Source organism: Otolemur garnettii, unplaced genomic scaffold (genome assembly GCF_000181295.1).
Source record: "Otolemur garnettii isolate 467f Iridium unplaced genomic scaffold, OtoGar3 scaffold00149, whole genome shotgun sequence".
Taxonomy (NCBI): Eukaryota; Metazoa; Chordata; class Mammalia; order Primates; family Galagidae; genus Otolemur; species Otolemur garnettii.
The window spans coordinates 1327311-1335708 of record NW_003852544.1 but is presented as its reverse complement, the minus strand read 5'-3'; the positions used below and the strand labels follow the sequence as shown (position 1 = coordinate 1335708).

At 41.7% G+C, this 8398-nt stretch overlaps 1 protein-coding gene and 1 pseudogene across 6 annotated transcripts in view; both read right to left on the bottom strand.

Moving 5' to 3' along the window:
* TRAF3 (TNF receptor associated factor 3) overlaps nt 1-8398 on the bottom strand; it is a 128704-nt gene that overhangs the window by 49227 nt on the left and 71079 nt on the right. For 2 of the 6 annotated variants that reach the window (XM_023518880.1, XM_023518882.1), the window contains exon 2: nt 3737-3861. The exons of the other annotated variants lie outside the window; for them this stretch is intronic. The gene's annotated coding sequence lies outside the window, so the exon portion shown is untranslated. The remainder of the gene's footprint in view (nt 1-3736; nt 3862-8398) is intronic. 6 annotated transcript variants of the gene reach the window in all.
* Nucleotides 1235-6683, bottom strand: LOC105887961 (annotated as a pseudogene).

Here is an 8398-nt window from a genome sequence, read left to right as displayed (position 1 = left end):
TGACATCACAGCTCACAGCAACCTCCAACTCCTGGGCTCAAGCAAGTCTTCTGCCTCAGCCTCCTGAGTAGCTGGGACCACAGGTGCCCGCCACAGTGCCTGGCTATTTTTTTTTTTTGGTTGCAGCCATTATTGTTGTTTGGCAGGCCCAGGCTGGATTCGAACCCGTCACCTTAGGCGTATGTGGCTGGTGCCTTAGCTGCTTGAGCCACAATTAGGGCACTGAGCCTTAATTATATTTCTTAATTTAAATGTAAGTACCTTTATTTCACTTGCTTATACATGAGTATAAAAAACAGTTAAATTCTATCTTTATCCTAAAGTTTAGATGTGACAATTAAATTAACGGAAATTCTCCAAGATTCATAACAATTATTGTGTTATGAAGAAAAGTTATGTAAATTCACTCAAATGTATTAAAGTTGATGTTTGAGCCAACTTTCAGAGACTTGCTAACTAATGTTTAACATCCTGACTTGGGGAAGCAACCCAACTGGGAGGTTACAAGGCCCAGATACTAAACACTGGCTCATGCCTCTGGAGAGCACATCAGCCACACAGTGGGAATTTGGGTCCACTGCCAATACCGCACCTTCCCACATTCCCTCAGCATCAAGTTTGGGAAAAGAATGTCTGTTTCTATACAAAGAAAAATTTATTGCTGAACAATAACAAAAGATCCCCTTCATAAAGAAACTGCAAAATAAACTACAATAAAGGGGAAATCATGTGACTTTGAGGACACACAGCGAAGCTAAGACCAGAGATTACCAGAAAGTAGCAGCCTTGGAGCTGGTATTCTAGATAGCATCTGGCATAGTTAGTTCTAAAACTTTTATTCTGCACTTTCCTTTAAATAGAATTATTACTCTATTATTAACTATTTGATACACTTGTTAGGCATGAATTTATATATTTTGAGGTCTTAGATTTTACCCAAGTGGATGACATTATTAATTATTTGAGAAGATAGTTTACAAACAGTTATAGTGGCTACTCTGGAAGCCCCTAGCTCACAGTTGAGGACTACACATATACATTTAGAAATATACCAGAGTTGGACTAGATTTCCTTTCACTTTTCTTCTATGCCTCCATAAAGGCATAGAAGAAATGCCTATGCCTCTAATGACTTATTTTATGTCTCGTACTTCTATTATTTAAGTTCAGCTGCATTTTAATTAGAGTTTAAAAACTGAAAATAAAATTGCATCTGCTGATAAAAGGGCACTGCTTCAAGAACTGAAAGCCTAGGGGAAAACAAAACAGGGAAGCATCAGATAAACAAACGCAATGGCTCCTGCCAGCAAGAAAGTATCCAACGTGACATACATGTAGAAAACCAGCTCAACATCAAGCCCAGCAGGGAAATTAAAAGTATCATCCAAGGGATACAATAAAGGGACAAAAAGCAAATATCCATAAACAGGTGTGCCCTGTTGATAAAGATGCATTCTGGAAATCCATTATGTATGCAAACATTGTAGCATGCTGACTCTTTTCATGACAACAGATGTCAAATGTTCCACCATGGGTGGGGGCCAATGGCTAATGCACTGAAGAAGTAAAAAAGAGACTAGATTCTTTTCCCAACAAACAGGCACATCATAATCAGATATTAAAAGACCCCTTAGAGGCCGGGTGTGGTGGCTCACGCCTGTAATCCCAGCACTCTGGGAAGTTGAGGCAGGTGGATCATGTGAGTTCAGGAGTTCGAGACCAGCTCTGAGCTAGAGTGAGACCCCATCTTTAAAAATAGCCGGGCATTGTGGCAGATGTCTGTAGTCCCAGCTACTCAGGAGGCTGAGGCAAGAGAATTGCTTGAGCCCAAGAGTTTAAGGTTGCTGTGAGCTGTGATGCTACAGCACTCTATTGGGGATGACAAAGTGTGACTCTGTCTCAAAAAATACAATACAATACCCCTTAGGAGAGGGAGAGAAAAAAAGACAGAGAAACAGACCAATTGACCTAGGCAGACAGCTGGAAAAGAACCTGATTAAACCACAGTATGAAAACATGGTCTTAAAACCTTTAAGAAAATAGCCATGTGGAGCCCAGTACTGTCAATATCCTTTGGTTAGTAAGAGTTAGGTTTTTTAAAAGCATGCACAGAACCCTTACTTTATGCAAATATACTGTGCCTCTCCTGGCCTAGGGCCAGAGTCCTGCCCTCTAGACATGAAGGAGGCAGAGAAGCCAAGGACTCAGTCCACTCAATGAGCCACAATGAGTACTTTTGGAGGTGTAGGAGAGGCTTCCTTGGGCCATACCTGTTAAACTGGGCTGGAGCCCTGAGCTAAGGAGTAAAAACTGCAGGCGTAAGAAGGCTCATTTTTCCTGCAGCATCAACTGCACTTGAAGTGAAAAGCATAAATTTTCAAATTTCAAAAATCTGAAATTTGAAATTTTCAAATTTCAAAAAACACTATCTCTCAACTCTGTACAGACATGTGTGCCTCCTGGTAAGGGCAGGCACCCACCTCTGGATGCTAAAACATTGGGCCCCTAAGGTGATCAAGCCTGTAGATCTACCTACCATTCACAAGAAATAGAGGCAGAGAACATGTTCAATGCAAACAGCAAAAGCTAGAATGGGGGAACTCTGACTACAGGATCATCAACCTGGATTTTTCAACAAATAAAATGCAAGGGAAAAATGAGAAGGGAAGGAGACCTCTACTAATTAACAGAGACTTAAGGAACTTACCAGCTGACAATTGTCTGGGCCCTGCTTAAACTAAAAAAACCTGAGACTAGTAGGGAAAATTCAATAGTACTATGATGATACTGTGCTTATAAATTAAATTTAAATAGCAATTTTATTGATAGTTTTCATTTATCAAAAATAACTATATAGGTCAGGCATGGTGGCTCACACCTATAATCCCAGGATTTTGGGAGGCTGAGTTGGGAGGATCACTTGAGCACAGTAGTTCAAGGGTACAGTGAGCTGCCACTGCACTCCAACCTGGGCGACAGAATGACAGAGCAAGACTCTTTTTCAAAAACAAAAACAAAAAAAGCAATACTCATCAAGGCAGGCCACCACCCCCAGCCCTTCTCCAGCCAGGAGCAATACTCATCAAGGCAGGCCACTACCACCCCGGCCTCCTTCTAGATAAAGGTGAGGCTGAGTGTTTCCAGAAAATAGGCCTGTGAGGCAGAGGTGCAGGCTACTACTTTTGGTTTTCAACGTGCTAAATCATTCCTGGGCCATCATGCATAATATCTACTATTCTCAGATTAATGCTAGCTTTAAAAAAAAAATAAAAATAAAAATAAGGTTAGGCAGAAACCAAAGCACAGTGCCATGTATGTAGAAGATGCTTAAATACATCTGCTGAAGAATGAAATTGCTAAAGCCAGAAATACTCATGTTCAGAATGTTTTAGAATTTAGTCTTTTTTTTGTAGAGACAGAGTCTTACTTTATTGCCCTCGGTACAATGCCGTGGCATCACATAGCTCACAATAACCTCTAACTCCTGGGCTTAGGCAATTCTCTTGCCTCAGTCTCCTGAGTAGCTGGGACTACAGGCGTCTGCCACAACATCCAGCTATTTTTTTGTTGTAGTTTGGCTGGGGCCAGGTTTGAACCAGCCACCCTCGGTATATGGGGCCGGTGCCCTACCCACTGAGCCACAGGTGCCACCCTGGAATTTAGTCATTTTTATGCAAAACAAAAACATAATAGCTAAAGAAAGAAATTATACAAATTTAAATTTTCGAGTGGCATACCTGTGTATCATATGCTGTAAGGAGCTCCGTTGAAGTGTGATCAGGGAGGAAGAGACTTCAACAAAGACAGAAGCAAAATAGTGCCAACCTTATCCTTCTTCAATTCATGTAGTGGAGTCCCTTACCTAGGAAGTAAGAGTAAGACTTGGTCAGCTCTTATTCAGAAAATTATAAAAGCTTTTAAAAATGGAATTTCAAAAATATAAATTTCTGTAAAATGATTAAGTAAGAAGTTTAAGATAAAACATTTTTATCTACTCTATATGCACATGCTTTGGATTTCTACACTTTTTTGAGTAGGACATGAATTACAAATTTGATTATTTTAAATCACTTTTGACACAAAGTATTACAAACTTACAAAAAAGTTTAAGAACTATATACATACAGTTTCATCAAGGAATTACAAAAAAACTCAACTCCAACTACCACCTAGGCCAAGGTATGTGACATTACCAGAACTCTAGAAAGGCTGGGTGCCTTTCTGACCCCAAGGCCCTTCTCCCATTAAGTAACTACTACCTTGGCTCAGTGCCTGTGGCTCAAGTGGCTAAGGCGCCAGCCACATACACCTAAGGTGGCTGGTTCGAATCCAGCTCAGGCCCGCCAAACAATGATGGCTGCAACCAAAAAAAAAAAAAAATAGCCGGGCGTTGTGGCAGGTGCCTGTGGTCCCAGCTACTTGGGAGCCTGAGGCAGGAGACTTGTTTGAGCCCAGGAGTTGGAGGTTGCTGTGAGCTGTGATGCCACAGCACTCTACCCAGGGGGACAGCTTGAGGCTCTGTCTCAAAAAAAGAAAAAAGTACTACCTTTCATGATCATCCTTTCCTCACTTTACTATGTAGGTGTACAAGCCCTATCATATCTAAGATTATTTTTGCCTGCTTCTGAATTTTATACAAACAGAATCCTACAGTATATAGTCTTTTCTCTCTTTATTCTTTGCTCAACATTGTTTCTGCTGTATCTGTAATTTACTTTCATTGCTGTGTAATATTTCATCTGCAAATGCACCATAGTTTAGTTACCCATTCCCTTGTCTTCTGGGTACTTTTTACTTTGGAGCAAATACAAGCACTGAGATATTTCTGGTACAACTATCTCAAGCACATAGGCATGTATTTCTCTGGTGTATTACATATACCTTAGAAATATGATTGCTAGGTTACGGAGTATATTCAACTTTGCTACATAAAGCCACATTATTTCCCAAAGCAGTTGTTAACTATTTATATTCCCACCAGAAGGTTATGAGAGAGTTTCTGCTGCTCAACTTTTTCAACAAGACTTGTAGATTTTTTTTTTTTTTTTTTGAGACACAGTCTTACTTTGTCGCCCTCGGTAGAGTGCTGTGGCATCAGCAACCTCCAACTCTTGGGCTGATTCTCTTGCCTCAGCCGCCCAAGTAGCTGGGACTATAGACACCTGCCACAACACCCAGCTATTTTTTGTTGCTGCTGTAGTTGTCGTTGTTTGGCAAGCCCCGGCTGGGTTCGAACCCACTAGCCCTGGTGTATGTGGCCGGCGCCCTAGCCACTGAGCTATAGGCACTGAGCCAAAATTTGCTAGATTTTTTATTTTTATTTATTTTCTAGTGACCTCTGGACTCTATTGGTATAAGGGCACACTGCTCCTACTGCCTCAGTGTCGTTGGTCTAGGGTAGCACTTCGCCATCTACTATCCTGCAGGTGGTGGTCTTCTGGATGGTTTACATGGAGTTGCTGCTGTTAGGACACACAGCAAGCAAAAAAAGCAATACTACTCAAGGCAGGCCACCAGTCTTTCAGCAGGCAGCGATAGATGGCAATCTCAGGCTCTAGTCTGACCTTGATGTTCAGCAGTGCCTCCTACTCCTAGGCCTGGTGCTATCCCTCTGCCCGGGTCTGTGTCAGCTCTGACTCCAAATGCAGCAGGATCCCATTGAGATATTCCATCTGCATGGCGTAGCAGGGCTCCACCTCCCTCAGGCTGTTCTCCAGGCTAGACTTTGGATTTCTCAAGGAGTCCAGGTCCATCTCCAATGACTGGACTGTACATTTCAGCTCTGTGAGCATCGTTTCAGCACTCTAACCTCAGGAGACTGTGAGGTGACCACTGTGGTGCACTCCCCAATCTGCTGGGACCAGTACTTGTCCGGCTCTTCTTGGTTCTTCCAAGCCAGCTCATCATATTGGGCCCACATGTCTGCCATGATCTTGCTCAGGTTGACTTTGGAGGTCCTGGGATTTGCATGTACCTCCAAAGTCAACCCAGAGAGCTGGCAATCTGGGCTTATAGGCCTTTTACTTCCTCCTGTGGTTCTTCTTCATGAAGAGCAGCTCCTCCTTGAGAACCTCAATCTCTGTCTCCAGCTGCAGCCAAGTGACATTGGTGTCATCAATGACCTTGCAGAGCTCATGGATGTTGCTCTCCATAGACTGGTGCAAGGCCAGCTCTGTCTTATACTTAACTCTGAAGTCATCAATAGCAAAACAGGCATTGTCAATCTACAAAATAATGTGGGCATTGTCCACAGAATTTGCAAAGCTCTGAGCTCTAAGATCCTCAATAGTCTTGAAGTAATGTGCCCAGTCTCTGACCTGGGGCCCCTTCTTCTCCAGGTTTCCTGAATTTTGCTCTCCAGCCTCTGATTATCGGGTCTCTAGGTTCCTCACTCTGTCCAGGTAGGAGGCCAGTAGTTGTTCAGTTCTTGCATGGTCTCCTTCTCAGTCTGGATGCCCCCTATTCCCATCCGACCCCCGGCCATCCCCATGGCCAGATCCCCAGATCCCCATCTGCCCTGGGAAGCTGGTGGAGCAGGACAGGGAGATCTGGAAGCCTGAGCCCCTGGTACCTGCACAGATGCTGGCTGCACTGCTAGCGGGCCTAACACTGTAGCTGGGCACTTGGACTGAGCCCAGGGACTGAATTGGTAGAGAAGGCAGTGGAGTGAGTGATGAAGGACATGATGTCCAAAGAGGAAAAGGAGAGGACAAGAATCAGGTGCAAGCTCCAGATTTTTTTAATTCCTGCTAATTCTACAGCTGTGTAGTGATAACCTAAGAATTATTTACTATAGAATTTTATAATTATTTTTAATAAAGAATTTATAACATTTTTATCTGATAATCACTCCAATATAGATTTAATTCTGCAACCATGCATTTGTTCACTTTTCCCATAGTTCCTGTACCCTGATTTCTTGCCAGGTGTAAATTCCCTCTCAGTCCACCAGCTCCCAGAGATACTGACCCCAACCTCTGGGCACAGAAAAACTGTGTGATTTGGGCCTGGCCAATCAGAGCATTCTATTCCCCTGGCCAGAGTTAATTCATCTCTCTGAACACTCAGGTCAGAATTAATGAAGTCATTTCTTTCTATTCTAGGACTTAAAGAGATTCTCACTCTTTAAAGAATTTGAACATAAATACACAGAAGTCTGCAGTTTATGTTGCTATCTGGCAACTATGAGTGAAGAACCTGTTTGAGAACACAACGAAGGGGGAGGAGAATGCTGGGGAACAAACTGAGCTACTTGAAGTGTCTACAACTAACTGCTGGGTGATCAATAAATCCTCTTGTTATTTAAAATAGTTTATGGTTGTGGTGGCTTACACCTATAACCCTAGCATTCTGGGAGGCCCCGGCAGGTGGACTGCCTGAGCTCAAGAGTTTAAGACCAGCCTGAGCAAGAAGGAGACCCTATCTCTAAAAAAAAAAAAAAATAGCCAAGCGTTGCAGCAGGTACCTGGTCTGAAGCAATCCTCCTGCCTTGGCCTCCCATGAGCCACTGTGCCTGGCCTATAAACTTTTTAAATGGTTATAGGACTAAAGTTTTCTATTCCTTCTTCAGTTACATTTCTGAAGATATTTATCTGCTTAATTTAAATTTTCATATCTATGGCATGATGTTATTTCTAATATCCTTTTATGATATTTTTACAGTCTACTAAATTCATACTGGTTTCACCTTTTTCCTTTCATCTCATTATTTGTGTCTCCTCTTTTTTTCCCCCTTATTAGTTTCACCAAAGGTTTGTCAATTTTACTAGCCTTTTCAAAGAACCAATGTTTGGTTTTGTTGCTCTTTTCTACTGCAAATTTTCCATTTGATTAATTCCACTCTTCCCCCACCCCTTCTATTTCCTTTAGACTTTTTTGGGGGGGGGGGTGATAGTCTTTTCCTAGTTTTCATGCTTAGCTTACTGATTTTTGGCCTATTTTTCTAAGACTATAAACCACTAAGTATAATTTTGACTGTGTTCTACAAATTTTGATATACAGTATTTTCATTATCATTCAGTTAAAAATGCTAACTTCCCATCTTCTCAGATCAGTAAGTTATATAAAAGTATTTCTTTGTTTTTTAACTCCCCCAAATTTTATAATCTTTTATAAATTTTTTTATATCTTTTTGTTCCTGATTTATAGCTAAATTCCACCAAGGTCACAGATTATGATTGTATTATTATAAGAATGCTTTTGAGACTTGTACTATGGCCAAGACTGGTCAATTTTTAGTTCTGTATATGCTTGACAATAAGACATATGTTGCAGTTTTTTTTGTTGTTTTTTTTTTCTTTTTTTTTTTTTGAGACAGAGCCTCAAGCTGTCCCCCTGGGCGGAGTGCCATGGCATTACAGCTCACAGCAACCTCCAACTCCTGGGCTCAAGCGAGTCTC